The sequence below is a fragment of the Calypte anna genome, chromosome Z (assembly GCF_003957555.1).
Source record: "Calypte anna isolate BGI_N300 chromosome Z, bCalAnn1_v1.p, whole genome shotgun sequence".
Lineage (NCBI taxonomy): Eukaryota > Metazoa > Chordata > Aves > Apodiformes > Trochilidae > Calypte > Calypte anna.
In genome coordinates, this window is record NC_044274.1 from 57,799,523 (window position 1) to 57,819,748 (window position 20,226).

Here is a 20,226-nt window from a genome sequence, read left to right on the forward strand (position 1 = left end):
AGCAGTACAACCACACACAAAAAATTAAAAAAACACATTTAAACAATTGTAAAGAACTTCATAAAAGCCTTAGGTTTAATTTCAGAGGGAAACACACACTAAATAATACTTTAGTGGTGTCCATTACTTTGGATTCAGATTCTTCACAGGTGACTTAGCCTGGATGCCTCTCTTCCATCAGTGCTTTCTGTAAAGGAAGAGGCAACCATCTTTCTCCAAATGTGAACCACTGCTGTGAAATGATCTGCAGGTTGTGCCAATGCAGTGAGCCGTATCACCAGAGGGAAGTTCAAAGAAGGAGCTATGGTCAATGCATGAGAAGCAATCCCAAAAATCTGAGCCATACACTCCAGTGAGAGGCCAGCCCAATAGCTTGTGAGACAGGGAACACGACTGGATGGTGTGATTACAAGCTATTGAGATAAACCAAGAAACATTTTCTGCTTCTGTAGGCAGTGTCTGTTCATGCAGAAATCCAAAATGTACCTGCCAACCGTGGGTCATTTTGTCTCACACAAATCTGGGGATTCACAACGTGGTGTCAGCCTTAAGTCCCCTGCAAGTGCAACAAATACAGATTATAAAACTTCGTGATCAAAATACTCCTTTTAAAAGGTTATGTGTCATAAAATCCAGAAAAACAAACAAACAAAAAAGCTAAGTTGTACCAATGCATAGTCATATATGCCTTCTCTATACATCAGTTTTATTTTTGAGCCTTAAACTGACTTTGAATTGGACTGCCCAGGTTAGTCTCTTCCTATAATCTTTCTGACAGTCTCTATGAGGTAAAAAATGATGAAAAAACGTCTGCAAACCTACCATGTGTTAATCAATCACTGCAGCATTAGATTAAGAAACCATTTTGAGCTCATTTATTTTGCTAAGTCTCCAGCTGGGCTTCAAATGTTTGCTAATATAAAATTTCTAGGAAGTACTTGTTATGTTACATTGAACAAATGCCTACAAAACCAGTCAGATCTTAGGCAGTAACAGTCAGTACAGCATCCTTTACTTTTCAAGTAAAGGATTGCTGGGAGGAAAAGGTAGCTATTGCACACAGTATTTCTATGATGAGAGAAACTTGCTCTTCTCAAGGGTAGCAAATATAATCCAGACACAGAAAAAAATAAATTAAAAACAAAAAACAAAAAACAAAAAACAAAACAAACAAAAAAAAATCAACGCTTTCTCAGTTAAAGTTGAATTGGGTGCCACATTCAGAGGCAACCAGAGCAAGTTGCTTCAAGGTTTGTGTGTGGAGGCCACTGGAGAGCAGCCAGTAGAATTAATTCCTTTCCTCCTACAGTGGGAATGTGTGATAACCAACAGCGAGCTATGACTACCTGAGGAAAGTTCATAACCACAAGGTAACACAGTATAGAAATAATATTTACAAGCAGATCACAAATTCCTGAAATGAATGAACTTCAACTGTGTTAAAATAGCTTCCTTCCACACACAAGAAAACAAAGATGAGCAACTCTGTCTACAGCCTGTGTCAGGATTACTATGAGGTACCCTTCTGAGTCTCTACAAATATATGGAAAATGCCACCCAAACATCAAATCTTTCCCTGGGTTGTTTGCCCAGCTGTGCAGGTCATTTCTTCTGACTTTGAGTTTTATGACATGACACATGAGCAAAGAGAGCTTAGAGGAAAAAAAAGATGGGTAGATAAAAAACATGAACTATAGAAGAAAAAGGAATGTAAAAGGCAAAAGTTCTGGGAAAAAACATCAACTAAGAAGTTTTATTTTCTTTGAGTAGTATGACAGAACTTGAAAAAGTAAACCCCATTCTTATCCAAAGCCCTAGTGTTAAGTTTCTGCTTTATGATGGCCTTATTTTAGTCAGCTCTTTCAACACAGAGAATCACATTTGAGACTACAAGACACAAAACTCTTGATGTCTAAAATACAAGGCAGATAGTATACAATGCATTTCTCACTTTCTCTGGTTAGCTGCATAAGAATTTCACCAGTGAAAATCAATAAAAATAAGAATAATATAAGTTTCCAAATGAATTCCCTAGTTCTATATTAATGAAAATTATTTGGTTTAAAATCCTATGTGTTTGCTCACATAAGTGCAACTGTTGGAAAACTTACTAAAAAAAGTCTCTGTATCTTTAAGGAAAAAGCCGTCTTTGGTCACTCCGTGTTGAAACAAGCAAACACAAAGTTCCATAACTTTCCTGTTAATTTTCATTTAGGGTAACCATAGTTAGTGCAGACAGGCACTGACCTGAACTCTGTAAGACCCTCCAGCACTATGTTAGTATTATGAATCAATGAAGCACTACTGACGGCTATTGATAACTAAACATCTTATCTCTGAAAGAATACGTTTTGGTTACTGAGAACTGGAGCCACCACTCTGGTCCCTCCAGAACACCTTGAGTTACATTTTCTAAACTGGGATGTCTGGGTTCCCTGTTCTCCAGAACACTAACTGACCATTCAGCACAGTCAGAAGAGAACACAAGAACGCAGTTTAAATTCCTGTCTGCCTTTCCAGATTTAGCACCCAAACTCCTCAGTTAGTGCTTTGAGAAAGTCATAGAAGTAGGCAAACTCCTCCCTCTCTTGGTGTCTTTGGGCTTAAAACTTGACTTTCCCTGGGGCAGGCCTCAGAGCTCAAGCAAGTGAATCTCTAGATTAGAGATCTCAAATTTTAACACTGCTTCAGCTCTAAATACATGCTTCGCAGCATTCCCTGAATGCAGCAGGTTTTTTTCATTACTGTGGCTCTAGGAAACACTGAAACATAAAAAAAACCCCACAAAAAACCCCACAAAAAACCCCACAAACAAACAAACAAACAAAAAAACCCAACCAAACCCAAACTCTTTTCCAAGAGAGTGTTACATAAAGGAAAGGGTATAAGAAAATTCCTAGTCTGACTGGCACCATAAATCATATCTGCAGTAGTATGCTACGGCAAGCGATTTTTCAGGTATGACAGTCTTACCTAATTAAATATTTAAAAAGTGAATACTATTACTGTATACAGAGATTCTAATTTCTAATACAGATTTGCAATGAAGTGCTAAACTAGGTGATGGAGTAATTGAATTCTTTGCAATGTTTAATACATTTAATGTCGTTGAGTGCAGAACAAGCACACAATGTGATTTCAGGATGCTGAATTGGATACAAGACAAAGCCTGCAATCTCTAAGCAACCAGAAGGGAAACAAACAAACAAACAAACAAACCAGCTCTAAAATGTGAGCTTTCACAACACTGCTACATCTCAGGATATCTTACAGTACTGAAGGGCATTGCATTATGGGACAAGCATCAATAGAAATAACAACTCTCTTTTTGCTTCTTTAATAGACATTGTCTTTTTTTATCAATGGACAATGTATTCAAGTGTCAAAGAAAATATAGTATAGAGTAAAAATATGAAACTCATCTGCTTACACTCAGGTATAGGTATATTCTGAAAAGCAGAAATACAATTCTCTTTTGCTAAAAAATCAAAGTCCATAGAAAACTTTCTACTATTTCATTAAAAATGCCTTCTATAATTTTACAGTATTCACAAAAATTAGGTAGTAGTATTTCTTAATCTGGCCTGAAGCTAGGAATAATTATATTGAGGGTTAAAAAAATTCATAACATACTCTGATCTAGTAGATCTACAGGAAATGTAAATTTATGGGACTGAGTCCAACATGTAAAACTAAACTTCTTGCAGTGATTCCACCTTTTCATTAAGTATTTTAATTCTCCTTAGTATTTTTTTACTTTGTCTAATTGATAAAATATATTAGCTATGTCTTCTTTTTTTTTTTTTTTTTTTTTTTCCAGCATGTATTATTCGCCATGTCTTCTATTCATTAAACTAATCTCTTTCACTCATCTATTTCAGATGATTTATGACACAGGACTATAAATCTGCTTGCTTAGGGCATCTTTTAGATACACAAACCAGGTGTAGCCTGATACAGGTTTAAATGATATGCCCAATATATCTTTGTTTAAGATCAGCAGAGGTATTTCAAGATGACTGAATTGTATATGCACTGTCATGTTTAAATTCAAGATGAAATAGACCATGTTTATACTTTTATTCATTTTGTCCCTATGGAAAGCATGGATTAGAAGGCCATTTTTATGTGAAAGGAAGAGTAAGGAGCACCATTTATTTTAAAGTTAAATTTAGGTGGAAGAATTTTAGCTTTAAAGCAATGATATTTAATTTAACTAAGTTTTTCTGTAGTCTTGAAGGTATTTATGTATTTAAATGACACCTATTATCTCTCACTCCTATGAGATCTTCAGAAGCCATCTCAGTATGGTTCTGAGCTACCTGCTCTAGGTGACCCTGCTGGAACATGAAGATTAGACCAGATGTTCTCTAGACTTTCCTGACAACCTCAGAAGATTTTGTTAATACATGATAGTTGTAATGGTATATGCCATCAGAAGAAATGGAAGTATCCCCACTTTTATATCAGGTCTATTCTCAAATTTAAGAAAGAATAAAATATCTGTTTATTTTTTTTTTAATATAAGAACTTTCCTTCTGAATTATTAAGCTTGCAGAATGAACATAATTTCAAATCATGATCTGCAATTTACTTAACTCAGTTGTATAAAATATACTTTATTTTTTTTTACATAGAGTCTAAATGACTGAGAAAGGATTTAAATCATGTACCTGATCGGAGAACAAAAATAACACCCAAGCAGAAAAATAGAGTTAGACCCTTTTCCAACCTATATGTTAAAATTAAATCAGCAGTTAATTAAAGTATTGGTGTTTGTTTATGCACCTAAGACTGCATAAAGAATGTGATTTGCTAAAAATTCATCTTTCTGTGGATGGAGTGAAACAAAAGAGATAATAGGTTAAGAGTAAAAACTGCTGATGACAAACTGTTTATGACACAAACATCATATGTATCTTAGTCAGGATCAGGAGCAAGAAATGAGTCTTTCTTAAACTGAAACTAAGTGTGTGATAGCCCTTGAGAATTTGCTACATCTGTGACATAAACAGTGTGGGGAAAGTCAATCTCACCTGAAGTGCTCCTGTCCTTCAGGCATACACTGGACACCCTTGTTGCTGGATGTTTCCCCAATTGTGAAGAAGACAGATATCTCTGATACCAGAACAGAAAATAAAGCTGAGAACTGAACTGGAATTGGTCCAGCTGAAGACAAAGTTCACCCCGTTGTGGATGCCATATGAGAGGGAAGTGGCATACACACTTACGTGTATCACATGGAGTGATGCACTAAAGTGGAAAAACCCACGTATCTCCAATTTGAAAGATAATCACTGCTGATCCACAAGCCCCCTGGACAACAGGGTCAGAGAAAAGGAAAGATATGTGGTAAGAATACAAAAGATAATTCTCTCTAAGTAGAACACAGATTGTGAACATACTCATTTTCTTTAAGTTGTTGATAGGATCCTGTTGCAACCATGGTATACTGGCAAAGGGTTTCCAAGATTTTCTGACCACAGCCCCTTAAATATGACAATGTCTAATTCTTCCTGCTCTCTAATTCTCTGACATGGCACCAGGGAGTCAGTGAAGCTGGTTATTGGTGTACTGAGTATTACATCACTCCAGAAGAAAGGCATCTGCAGCTTTTACTGCCTTCATGCCTGCAGGTACAGATGATGCTCTTGGGACACACAGAATATGCACACATCTATTTTTCAGATTCCAGTAACTTCCCTTTATCCCTCAAGTCCTAGAGAAAAGTATCACTTAACATGTCAGGAGATCTAGTGTCATGAAATCTACACAAACAGCAGAAACAGTCCAGTTACCTCACAGCAGCTGAGATTTATTCTAGGCCTTATAAAAATTAGTTATCATTATTGCTAATATTTTGAGGCAATTAAACAACTCCCTCCTGTTCTGTACAGTGCAGGATACATTTGCAATAAACTTTTGGAGGAAAAATCCTGGTAATACTGGAGCTGGGCCAACTGTGATACAGAAAACTCCCTCAGTGACAGCAGCTTTTTAACATATCCTATTAAGAGATAAAGATAGAGCAGAAAAAAAATAAATAAAAGAAAATAAATTATTCATTAATTAATGCTTAATTAGTGCATAGTCCCAAACATCTTCAAAAGAAGTTAACTTTCAAATGATGTGTTTAGGCTCAATGAAAAAGGCACAAAAAGGCAAGTACCGGTTCAGCTTAGCTAGACATTTCTGTGAAACAAAATATTTACATTCACAGGATAGCAAGAAGCAAAGGTAATGAAGGATACCAAGGAAAGAACAAAACAAATACCTGAAAAGAAGACTCAAAAACCAATCATACAGCCAAACCAAAGTAAAGCACAGCATTGCTAGGTGGTCAAAGGAGGTGATTGTCCCGCTTTACTCTGCATTGGTACAGAGCCATCTTGAGTACTGTGTGCAGTTTTGGGTTTGTTTTCCTTAGGTTTGAGATTCAGCAAGAAATCACAAATACAAGCTCCTTATAAACATATTACAAACAGTTTATTACACCATCATAATTATAAACACACATATACAAGTAACTAAGGAAAATGAACTTATTGGCTGGACTTGTAAAGTAAGCCTTCACTGGAATCGAAAACCTAAAAAACCCCTAAATTTAATGGGACTCTCTGTGGAAACAACAGTGATCCCCCAGAAGTCATTCTCCGCACCTCCTTCTGGTTTTCTCCCTCTTTTATGCCTGGAACATATTGTCACGTGTGACCAGTATGCCCAGGAGGCTGACCAGGAGGTGAGTAAATTCTGCTGTATCTATTATTCATAGGTTAATAAAAACCCCTAATATTAATATTAACCCTCTGGTTAAATATTAAAATATTAACCCTCTGTTTAATAGAAAACCCCAGGGGGATTTTCAAGGCTGATGTTAAGCTCCCAATTTCACATAAAACATCTGTCCTCTACAGATCAAAATTATTTACTTCATCACAGAGCAACACAACACAAAAAGATCACAGTGCTACTAGGGAGTGTACAGAGGAGGGCTACAAGGTTGGTGAAGGGTTTAGAGATAAAGCCATATGAGGAGCAGCTAAAGGCACTTGGTCTGTTCAGCCTGGAGGAGACTGAGGGTAGACCTCAGGCAGCTCACTGCTTCCTCACTAGGGAAGGAGGAGGAGCAGTCACTGACCTCGTCTCTCTGGTCACCAACAATATGATCCAAGGGAATGGTAGGAAAATGTGCTTTGGGAAGTTTAGGTTAGATAATAGGAAAAAGTTTTTCACCCAGAGGGTGGTTGAGCAGTGGAACAGGCTCCCTAGGGAAGCAGTTATGGCACCAAGCCTGCCTGAGTTCAAGAAGTGTTTGGATGACACTCTCAGGCACAGGGTGTGAGTCTTGGGGTGCCCCCCATTGAGGCAGAAGTTGGACTTGATGATTCTGATGGGCCCCTTCCGACTCTGCAGATTCTATGAGTCTATGAAAACCAGATAGCATCACATAGAAAGACAGAAAACAGGTAGAGAAAATTGGACAAAGAGAGTATAGAAAATATGCCAAGCACAGAAAGATTTACACTAACACCATGTTCAAGAACAGAAAAAGAAAATATAAATACATAAAGTGTATATGAAGTGATAGGATCTGGGAGTACTGGTGGATGGCCACCTAAACATGAGCCAGCAGTGTGCCCATGTGGCCAAGAAAGCCAATGACATCCTGTCCCATATCACAAATAGTGTGCCAGCAGGAGGAGGGTAAGCATTGTGCCCTGTACAAGGCCCTGGTGAGGCCGCAACTTGAGTATTGTATTCAGTTCTGGGCATCACACTGTAAGAAAGACATTGACAACTTGGAACATGTCCAGAGAGGAGTTACAAGCCCATGATGGGTTTGGGAGGCATGACATAGGAAGGAAGACTGGGGTTATTTAATCTGAATAAGAGAAGGCTCAGGGGAGATCTTACTGCTCTTTGCAACTCCCTAAAAGGGAGGCTGTAGAGAGGCTGGTGTTGGTCTCTTCTCCTGAGTAAATATCAGTAGGACAAGACTAAATGTGTTTAAGCTGTGCCAAGAGAGATTGGGTTGGATATTAGGAGAAATTATTTTACTGAAAGAACAGTGAGGCATTGGAATGAGCAGCCCAGGGAAGTGATGTAGCTGCGACCCCTTCAGGTGTTCAAGAAGCATTTAGAAGTGGCACTTCAGGATATGGTTAAGTGGTTGTGGTACTTGGATTACTGTTGGAATTGGCAATCTTGAAGGTCTTTTCCTACCTTATGATTCTATGACTCTATGGATTTTAAATCTAGTAAATAGTATTACTATTAAATCTACTATTCTATGATTCTGTGACCTGAAGTTGTCTACCTTAAAAAAAATAATAATAATAAAAAAAATATATATATAATTAAAGGTTCATTAATAATATGAGCTGTTAGAGGAAAATATTTTTGCACACATCTTTCTTTATAATATAGCACATCCTAATTCACCAGGTTATTTTCATATTAAGTAGGATGTGAACCAATGGAAGTAAAATATTGCAGATCAGGTTCACAGTCATATTTCTTAAAATGCAGCCTTCAATGTCAGAAACATTTGGAAGAAACCATTATAATATTTTTAACCCAAATAGACCATTTTTTGGATTGTTGAATGAAAAAAGGTTTTCATAGAAAACAACATTATGAATCCTCCCATTGAACTCTCAGTAAAACTGTCTTTTACAATATAGTTTTTGTTCACATTACCATTAAAATCCATACATTTTTTTTTTCTCTGGGGACATGAACTGAGACTGAATTTATCAGAAGCCACCCCTCAGAATCTAAAAACAGCTAACAAATCTTTTATAAGGTGATTACGATGATAAATGTCTTTTGAAATGGTAGACATCATGTACCATGTAAGTACACTATATAATCTTCCTTTCATGAATCCTTTAAAATAGAGAAACACACAGTGTCCACATTAGTTCTCTCTCTTTATCAGTCATTGATAAGTGTGCAGATGGTAAAGGGGGAAGTGCTGGGAGGACTCATACTAACTCATACTAACTTCTGCCTCAATGGGGGGCACCCCAAGAATCACACCTAACTCATACTAACCAAAACAAAAAGGTAGTCAGCATATAAAATGTTTGTTATTGTTATCATCAGCATGCATAGTAAAACATAAACTCATTTGAAGATACTTGGAATCTTTCTTGCTCAGGGCAGAATTGTTACATGACCCTTTATTAACGCAGAGATTGAATATCTTCACATATCTTGGTCTTCCAGCATCTATTTGTGATGCAATGAGTAGTGAAGATGGCAGCTTTTTTTTTTTTTTCACCAATAAAATACACATTGCATCAGCTGTTGACATTCAATAGTAATATTTTTATACTTTCTAACAAGACTGGTAATACAGCACCATCACATAGATATGTCTTTAATTGCTGCCACCCTTTTTGGAGGTTAAAAGGTCGACCCACCTACACTGGCTGCCAGGAAAAGAAAGAACAAGGTTTAGAAGCTGACATGCAAGAGTTCCAACTGGGAGAGTGGAACTTGGGTCACTTGAGAATTCAGCATAGGAGAAGCAACTGTATCACCTTGAAGGCTTAATGGAAAATATTTGTGCCAGCAAGGTTTCTGCCAAGTGTTCATTAAATACTGGAGAGAGCACAAGAGAGAAGTACAAGAAAGCAGCTAAGAAAGGCTGTTTCAGTATTAATTTCTCTAAAATTCACCTGCAAAGATGTTCTGTTTACAAGCTTTGCAGTAGTGTTTTGTGCTGACTTAAGGCATAAGGATGACTTCGTTCAGATGCTGTAAAATAAAATCCAGGAAAAGAGGTAAGGTATGGTCATAATGTGAATAAAACTTTTCTCCCAGCACAGATAGCTGTGTGGCAGCAAAGACTACATTTATTCTGAAAATTGTTTCTTCCACCACTGCTCCAAATGTTCTGCCATGTAATGTATTTTCTCATACTTTAATTTCTTGCACTATATGTCTTCAGTCCTCTTGCTGTGAGAGTGTTTCTCAAAGAAACAGGAATTTAGGACTATTGTTATGCTTACAGATACCTGTAAAACATGAGGCACGCTGGTAATATTTGTTTCACATTGGAAAATGTTAAGTCCATAACAGGACACCCACAAAAATGCAGGATTATTAATTTCCATGCGCACTAAAACACATGAAGCACATACTTTCAATGACAGCATATTCTGAATTCCAGTAAAATGAAAAGAAGTTGAATAGCTAAAATCTCATTGGCTTTATTAGTATTGGTTTATGAATTCCACCTAAATTATAATTTTTTTTTGTTTGTTTTTTTGGTTGTTCTTTTGGTTTTTGTTGTTGTTGTTTTGTTGTTTGGTTTTTTTCTTTAATACTGTACTTAAAAAATTTTGGTTTCTTTAGGAAACATAACAAAGATCATGAGGCCAGGAGGGTAAAACATGCTATTTTATCTATGATGAATATGAAACAGTATTTTAAAATCTAGTTATTTCATAATGAAAAATCTTCCTATCCAGTGCTAGAATGGAAGTGGTATATGCTGTCTTTGTCAGCATTTCAGACACTTTCAAAGTTTATGTTTTTTTTTTCATAAACTACTAGAATATCCACTTGTCTTAACTTTTCTTTCAAAAGAACCAGCTAAGAAACTTATATCTTTTGTGGTGCAGTGCAAGAGTTTCAATCTATAGCTAATACTCTCTTTCAGCAGTATGCCAGAGTATGTCAGATTCCAAGGAAGGGTTCATTAACTTCATCCATTTTTCAAGGACAATGTCTGATGATTATATAAGCTGCTGTCACTACTAATAGTCAGATAGATAAATGCATTTTTAAAAGCAGTTATAATTCTTCAGTTTCCTCTTTATAGTGACCACATTCTTTCTTCTTTTTTTTTTTTTTTTTACTTTAAATGTTCTCTTGCAAGTTTTGCAAGGCTCAGAATCTCATTCAGATTTATAAAATGAGTCATATGTTTTTACCATTTTTCTTCTTATGTAAAGATTGATAAGCCATGGGGGGAAAAAGACCACTGAGAAATAGCAACACCTCTGGCTTTAATATACTGTAGCAAGACTAATTTATTTTCTGAGATGCCCTTTAAACACTGACTGCCAAGTCCTTACAAGCTTGCAGCTTGAAATTTTTAAGATTTCTACTTTAATACTTATATATAAGACCCAAAGATTTGGCCGATATTGTTTCTAAAATATGATGTTATTTAGTTTGTCACCAATAGAGTTTTCCTATCTAAATTAAATCCCTCATTTTGGCTGTCTGAATGTAACATTTAAGTACTAGAACAAGCAGTTCTCGGGATCTGATTTTCAGGCTTCTACTCTAATCTCGCTGCAATCTGGTAGTGTTAGACCTCAGCATTTTGAAGCAAACACTTCCAATCTACAGGCACAGAGCTTAAGCACTTCCAGAGTTGCTAACTAATCACAGAGTCATAGAATAGTTTTGTTTGGAAGGGACCTTAAAGATCACCTAGTTCAAACTCCCCCGCATGGGCAGGGACACCTCTGACTAGAGCAGGTTGCTCAAAACTCCATCCAAGCTGTTCTGGCACAGTTCTGGAAATAAGGCATCCACAGCCTCACTGGGCAACCTCTACCAGTGTCTCAGCACCCTCACAGGAGAGAAATTTTTTCCAATATATAACCTAAATCTATCATCTTTCCAGCAATTACTTCTTGTCATATCACTACATGCCCTTGTAGAAAGTGGCTCCCCAGATTTCTTATAGGCCCCCTTCAGGTAGTGGAAGACCCTTTTAAGGACTCCCCAGAACTTTGTCTTCTGCAGGCTGAGCAACCCTAAGTCTCTGAGCTCATCACAGAAGAGGTGGTCCAGCCTTCTGATCATATTTGTGGCCTTCTTCTGGACTCCATCCATCAGATACATGTCTTTCTTGTGTTGGTGCCTCCAGACCTGGACATAGTTTATGTGAAGTCTCACCGGAGCAGAGAAGAGGGAGAGAATCACTTCCCTCCACCTGCTAACCATACTTCTTTTTATGTAGCCCAGGATACAGCTGGTTTTCTGGGCTGCAAGCTCACATTGAGCTTCTCATCAACCAGCACCCTGAAGATCTTGTCCTCAGAGCTGCTCTCAGTCCATTCTCTACACAAACTGTATTTGTGCTTAGTATTGCTCCAAGCCATGTTCAGGACCTGGCACTTGGCCTTATTGAATTTGAAGAGGCTGGCATGAGCCCACCTCTCAAGCTTATCAGGGTGCCTCTGGATGGCCTGCTTTCCCTCCAGCCTGTTGACCACACCACACAACTTGGTGTCATCAGCCTTGTTGAGGGTGCGCTCAATTCCACTGTCCATGTCACTGACAAAGATGTTAAAAAGCATCAGTCCCAGCACCTACCCTTGAGGACCATCATTTATCATTGGTCACCATTTGGACATTAAGCCATTAACCACAGCTCTTTGAGTGTGATCATCCAACCAATTCCTTATCTATGAAGTGATCTAGCCAGCAAATCTATATCCTTCTAATTTAGAACTAGGATGATGTTGAATGCTTTGCACAAGTCTGAGTAGATGAAGTTATTTTTTTGTTCCCTTGTCCACCAGCACTGTGACCTCATTGTAACAGTTAAGATTTCTCAGAGATGATTTGCCCTTGGTGAATCCATGCTGGCTGCCACCAGCCACTTCTGCCTTTTCCATGTTCCTCAGTGGAGCCATCAGGAATATCTGCTCCATGATGTTGCTGGAAACAGAAGTGAGAATGACTAGCCTGTAATTCCCAGGGTCTTCCTTTTCTCCTTTTTGAAAATGAGATTTATTTTTCCCCTTTTCCAGACAGTTCCTCCTTCATGATTGAAGTCATCCAGTCTCTCAAAAGGCCAGTAAGCAACTAATCACAAATTTTAGATATAAAGTTAAAAAATTTCAAAATTTGAGTTATACCATAACAGTGAGAAAGGCACAAACTGATATATTTTTATATTTTTTACCCTTAATCTTGAAGGTTTAATTGCAGCTAATTTCACCTTTTTGTTGTGTAGCTATTATAGTAGCCAGCTAAGAAAGACTCCAACATGTCTTTTTCTACAGATATCCTTATTATACAGGAGCACGGACCTCTAGAAATTTTGTCGCACCAAAAAGTTCAGCTTGGAATTTTGCAGCTAGAAGGCAAGAGGAGGGTTAAAGACACATCTCCAACCAGCAGAGTGGTGTGAGAGTCTGATCCACTGATTTGGAATTGTCTGAAAAGAATAATTTTAAAGGTAATAGCCTTGGCTAGGGTGGAGGACCTGACTAGAACTAATGTCTGGGTGGAGACTATTCCCCTATCTGAGGGCCAGCCTGCAATGCTGAGATGTCCCTCCAGGCATGATGACCCTGGACAGGGTGGAGGAAGCCACCTTGATTGTACTTATGCTGATGTACCTGGCTGGAGTAGAGCAGAGAGTGGTGCCTGGAAAGAGATAAGACCTGTGTGCTGGCATCCCACCCCTCCAGGCAGCCTGTCTGCAATGGCTCTGATGCTAATGGCCCTGGCTTCTGTGGTAGCTGACTGACAGCTGCCCCTTTGGAACAAAAGGAACTCAGGGGTATATATGGCTCTCCATGCTGTGGTTGTTTTGTCCTCTCTTTTCCCACCACCAGCTCACATTGGATCCTGTCCAAGATCATCTTGAAGAAACTTGCTGGACAGCTGGATGCCCTGGAGGTGACTCTCTTTCCCTCCCTCTTTCTCTCTCTCATTCTTTCTTCCCTTTTTTTACCCCCTTTTTTTTTCCCTCTCCACTTCTCTCTCTCTCTCTTATCTCTTCTTTTCCTCTCTCCCTCTTTTGCCTGGCTCTATAATTTTGCCTGTGTCTGTTGTCAGATAAAGTCTACTTGCACATAACTCTTCTACAGTTGGACTTTGTTTCACAGATCCAAAACAAAAATAAATTTTAATGTTAACTCAGACTGTAAAAAGTGGGAAGCCCCATTGAATAAAGTCAGTATTAGTGTGAAGAGCTGTAGTTGTACACATGCAGGAAGAGATGTAATTTTAAACATGAAATTCCAACTCTTAATGAGAAAATTATTTCACAGGGAAATCTCTTAACTTTTTCAGTTTAGGGAATGAAGGGTTATACAACAGTTGTCATGTGGGTTTATTTGTTCAGCTTCAGTTCTAAATCTTAGGCAAATAACCTGCAACTCTGACAGTTGTCTCACTAAATATATTTCACATTCAGATTAATAAGAAGAAGTTATTAAAACCATGGTACCTTGTCTGAGATGTTCTTAGTGCTGTATTTAAGCATGTATAATTTATATCTGGGCTGCCATGTATTTCAAAATTGCATAATTTTCCTTAATATTTTAAGAAATCATGTCACTAGGGAAAGGTAGATTATAATCAGGGAAAGATGAGCAATAGAAAATAAACTGACCACATAATGTACAAAAAAATTTAATTAAGATAACATTATTCCATCTTGAATAAGACTGTGTAGAGATGCAAATAGTGGTATAGATTAAGTTTTGTCAGAATTAATAATGCAGTGAAAAATACCTCCCTTTCAAAATAAGATGTTTCCAAAGTTATTTTCCTCAAACTAAGATAAACTCAAGTGTCTTTCCGCACTATTATTAATAAAAGGATGCCATTTTGACCCACATACTAGCCTTTCAAATTGTATTATACTCTTTGTCCTCATCTTCAATCAAAGCTAAAGTTCTTTCATGATTTCTCCACTGTTTGTAAATGGAGGAAACCTGGAGCTCTTTAATTTCCCAGAACCTCTTTGACTTTTCTCCCCTTTCCTTTATTTGCACAGAATAAGTCAGCACTCTGGCATACAGTACTTTCTACTGCATTTGCCCCAGGTTTTAATGAAGCATTTTCTATTTCTTTATTATTATGAACAAGGACATTTTTTCCTTCTTTCACCATTGCAGTACTCAGGTATTCCTGGCTTCCAGCATGGGCTCCTATAGGATGATCAAACCCTTGCTATGTAATTCCATAGGTTCATTTAATGGCTGAGACCTCAGACATGTAATTTGTTTACCCTGATGATACAGCTTTCACTAGCAGATTAACTAGCCATATCAGAGACATATATGATTTTAATTCAGTGTCAGGCAGGACTGGTTTATGCTGACACACCTTTAGCTGGCAGTTATATATAGGAAAAGTCACTCTTTAAAACTTGGCCTTTAAATTTTTCCTTAAAGATCTGTTTCAAATATATCCTCAAATTCTAACAACTTGTACCTGCTGTTTAAAAAAAAAAAGTCCAGAAGAACACAATTTCACAGGGTTTTTCTTCTACTACAATTTCTTCCCACAGGGACCTGCATGGGGCAGTGTGATCCTGCACCGTCCTAATCATACATGGTTTATTATCAGTAGGTAATAATAATAGTTTCAAATATTACAATTGTATTCAAATCATTCCACATGGTGCCTGAAGATTACATTTGAATAGCCTTCCCAAATTAGATGGGAAGTATTTCATACTTAGAGTGTCTTTTCCAGTGATAGAAGGTGTTTCAGAACTTAATTTAACAATATGTTAAACATAATGGAAAGATACAGTAGAAGCACTATTCCATGTAATTTAAAAATAATGCTAATAATGAGATTTAATTTTGATGCTAAGAGAATTATCACATTCATTTAGGCAGGAAAATGCAAATTTCATTTGAATCCCAGTGGAGTACTCTGCAAACATCATGACTCAAATATGAAATATTAAAAAATATGAAACATTCAGTGCAATACAGCTGAAAGAAAAAGCACTATGTTGTATCATATTTTGCAGTTTTCCATCAGCTTATCAAATCAAGTAATAGAGACAAATTACAGCAGAATATCTATTAAAATAGCGTTGAATGTGCAAAAAATAAGCATGAAACTGAATGCCTACTAAAATAGTAAAATAGAACTCTGTATGAAGACTGATACTCACATTAAGGCTTATGGTATGTATTATGAATTGTAAGGAAATCTTGACTACCCAGAAGTCATATTCTCAAGATTTCACTGCTTCTGAAAAGTCTACTTTATCTTCCCCCTACAGAATTCCCAAATGCAATAGTCCCAAGTCCTTATTTTAATATTATGTGATAAGGATACACATACTTTCCTAACGTTCAGTCTGTTATGCACCATCTGTCATGTATCTAAACCATCTAACTACCCTGAATAACATCTGATAACATTTTTCAGACTGACACTAGGGCATGACTTAGGTAACAAAGCAGGCCTTCTGAGTAAAGGCAGAAGAGCAGGCTCAGGATTGAACACCATAATTTAAGTTTATCAAGAATTAATTAAAAGAAGACAAAACAAAGCGCACCAGAGAGAAACCATCAAGGTTTTCCACAGTTAAGCATGTTGCATTTTTCCATCATACATTTAGACAGCAGGATAGGAAAAAGCTGTTACACCATCCTCAAAACACACGAAAGGTCATTTTAATCCTAGTACACCAAATGGCATGTGAACACTGCTAGGAATTCCAGAATATAAACTGAAATTATGCAAATTGTTTGCTCTTGTTGATAACTGCGGGGTCTTTCAGTTGCTGTGTGAATCCTGGCCTGGATCAGGAACAGCATCGCCAGCAGGTCCAAGGAAGTGATTCTGCCCCTGTACTCAGTGCTGGTGAGGCCACACCTCGAGTACTGTGTCCAGTTCTTGCCCCCTCAGTTTAGGAAGGAGATTGAGGTCCTGGAGCGGGTCCAAACGAGGGCAACGAGGCTGGTGAAGGGACTCGAGCACAGACCCACAGACCCTATGAGGAGAGGCTGAGGGAGCTGGGGCTGTTCAGCCTGAAGAAGAGGAGGCTCAGAGTAGACCTCATCACTCTCTAAAATTCCCTGAAAGGAGGTTGTAGCCCGGTTGGGGGTTGGTCTCTTTTCCCAGACGACTTTCAACAATACAAGAGGGCATGGTCTTAAGTTGTGTCAGGGGAAGTTTAGGTTAAATATTAGAAAGAATTTCTTTACGGAGAGGGTGATCAGACATTGGAATGGGCTGCCCAGTGAAGCAGTGGATTCTCCGTCCCTGGAGATATTTAAAAAGAGACTGGATGTGGCACTCAGTGCCATAGTCTAGCAACCACAACGGTGGTTCAAGGGTTGGACTTGATGATCTCTGAGGTTCCTTCCAACCCAGCCAATTCTATGATTCTATGATACTATCATGATGTCTGTACCTGCTCATGTGATTAATTTTTCAATAGTACTTAGACCACAGTTAAGTTACATTTCTGTGGCAAGCCATGTTACCAGTGTAATTCAGTGATATCACAGGCTGCTAAAAGAGAGATGAGAAGACCAGAGGAGAAAATAAACAGTGCTGCAGCCTAAAGAACCATCTTTATCTCTAGATGCAAAGCTGTCTGGTCTATAGACAGACAGGGTGTACAGGGAAAGCAGAGTTCAGGACAAGGAATTTCCATTGAGAAGTGAAAGTTTAAAAATTGGATCTAGGGGTGAAATGGCAAACACATCAACTGTACAGGCTGCAGATAGAGAGATAGAAAGGGGATCAGCACCAAAACTAACAATATAGAAGTATTTAAAGGAATACAAGAAAATCAGGAAGAGAGAAAACGAGAAAATTTTATGTGGAATTGCCTACAGAGAAGCAAAAAAACTGGTGGACAGGGAATTAGAAGACTACAAAGAAGAAGAAGAAAAAGATGAGGAACTAAAAAGACAAGGGTCAAGAGAACTAGTTCCTTGGCTGATACTCTAAAACCCCAGAAGATAAAGAAAATTATTTATTTCACCTGGTAAAGAGGAGAGAAATTTCCTATAGGATAGCTGAGCACAGAGAAGTGGTGCTTTTCAGCAGCAGAGACTTGCAGAAGGCTCTGAAGAGCTGGGCAACAAGCAGCCAGCACACTGGTGTCCCTCGCACCCTGCTGGGGGCACAGGTGATGCAGTGGATGCTCCAAGGGAAGTTATACAGCTTAGCAGCAATAAGCCAAGTTCCTCCTCCTTCCCACATACACGATCATTATCCTCGTCCAATCATCCTGTTGGTGTCTAGTTTGGTTGTTTTCATCTTCTCTTTCCAGGATATCATAGCCTCACTACTGCAGGTAATGAAGAGCTGACAGTGAAAATTTTTTTGGTATGTCAGCTCCCTCCAAAATAAGAAAGAAACAGAAATATAAAACTGGAGCCTATAGAAGGAGGCCTTGATCTAGAGTGCATCAAAGTGCTTCGTGATGTCACCAAAAGAGATATTTTAGGTACAAAAAGTACAGCACTTTGCACAGAATAATAAGAAATAATCTCTCAGAAGGGAAATTAAATCTCCCAAATTCCATAGCAGCAACGGTTAAAGAAATTGCATAGTAAATAGTAGATAAACGTCAGTGTTAAGTGTTACGTTACTTATTTGGTAGCATGATCTTTTACTGAAGTTACTGTTTGAATGCTTTACATGACCACCATCTTAGTTTATATTGCCTTTAATCCAAGGACCTCAGAGTGCCTTACAGCAGAAAAAAACAATAGCATATCAAAACCAAATACAACATGGTTAATTAAAAGTGTCATCAAAGAGAGATTTCTAAAAGGACAAACATTGTACTTCTTATTCATTACCTCAGCAAAATATTAATAGAACCAATGTGAATTTTGTGTAAGTAATAACTAAGCAATTAAAAATATGGTCCAAATAATAAAAGTGAAAGTTAATACTTCCACTCCATTTTCTCCTGCTGAAGCACATTAGATAGATTAATGACATATTGTGAACACTTGTGTTGTAAATCTAAGACTTTTGCAACTCAATACAACATCTAGAAGCTCTGTTGCTTTCTAATATGCAAGAGGGTCTCCAAAGGGCTAGTCATATAGATAATAAGAAATACTATTTACAATCTAGGAACACTCTGGTGATATAGTCAGGACTCTGAGTTATGGAAGAAATACATTATGGTACAGAGCTTCACTGAATAACAGGGAGAAATCACACCAGATAGTGGAGGGTGTTTATAACTACATAAGACTATGCAGGTTTATGTTTGCAAAGTGAGAGACATGAGGAATTGACACAGAATTGTTTGCAGCTCTTCAGACTCCAGGACTGCTATAGAGCTGATGACACTTCACACTCTGCTATTGTGTTTTAATGGTCTCCATCACTAGAGAACGTTTCAAGGTCCTCTGCAGCATTGTGCTGATTTTAACTAGGATAGAGTTAATTTTTTTCGTAGTACGTAGTGGGTGGCTCAGTTTCGGCTTTGTGCTGAGGACAGTATAGATAATGCAGAGATATTTTCATTATGACTGAGCAGTGCTTACATAAAAGTAAAGGACTTTTCTGCTTCTCACATGAGAGTCAGCTGGGGTTGCACAAGAACGTGGGAGCAGACACAGCTGGAACAGTTGCCCTGGGTGTCTAATGGGATATTCCCTACTATGTGATGTCATGTTCAGCAACAAAAACTGGGAGAATAAGACAAGAGGGGGGCATTGATGGGGCATGTTCAGAGTGATGGTATTTGTCTTCCCAAGTAATCATTCCTTGTGGGGGGCTCTGTGTGAGCCTTTCTTGGAGATGGCTGAACACATGCCTGCCAATGGGAAGGATTGAATGAACTAATTATGTGATCCTGTTTACAGGTGCAGTTTTTGCTTTGCCTATTAAATTGTCTTTATTTCAACCACTTTTACCCTTTTGATTCTCTTTCCCACTGGGTGGAGAGAAGTAAGAGAGCAACTGTGTGAGCTAAGTTGCAGCTGGGGTTAAGCCTTGACAAAGCTGATCGAAGTAGAGCTTTTTTATCAGTACTAATTGTGCTTACCACTATATCCAGTTAAGCAGAACTTTCTCTATTTAAATCTTTCAAGTATTCTGCCAAACTACCAGATCCTGATATACAGCAGAAATTAATTTTAGATTCCCTGAATAACTGCTATGTATTTTTAAAATTCATTTTCACCTGCACAAAAAACCTTGTCCACTTTAAAAGAAGTTTTAAAACCATCAAGAACACACAACATTTTTTAATTACTTAAGGAACAAGAACATGTGCAGAAGAGTTTTTTTATTCTTTTTCATCTTTTTCATCATTCTTTTTGCATCTTTTTATTTCAGCTTTTTGGCCTGAGATTGTATTTAAGAATTTCACAGGTTTCTTTTCCTTACAAGTAATAACAAATCATTCAGAACTAAGGATTTGGAAGAGTCATTGTGTTTTCTCCAATCTACATGTAGGCATAGTTATTTGCTAGTGATAGATTAAATTTGCCATAGTTATTAGTA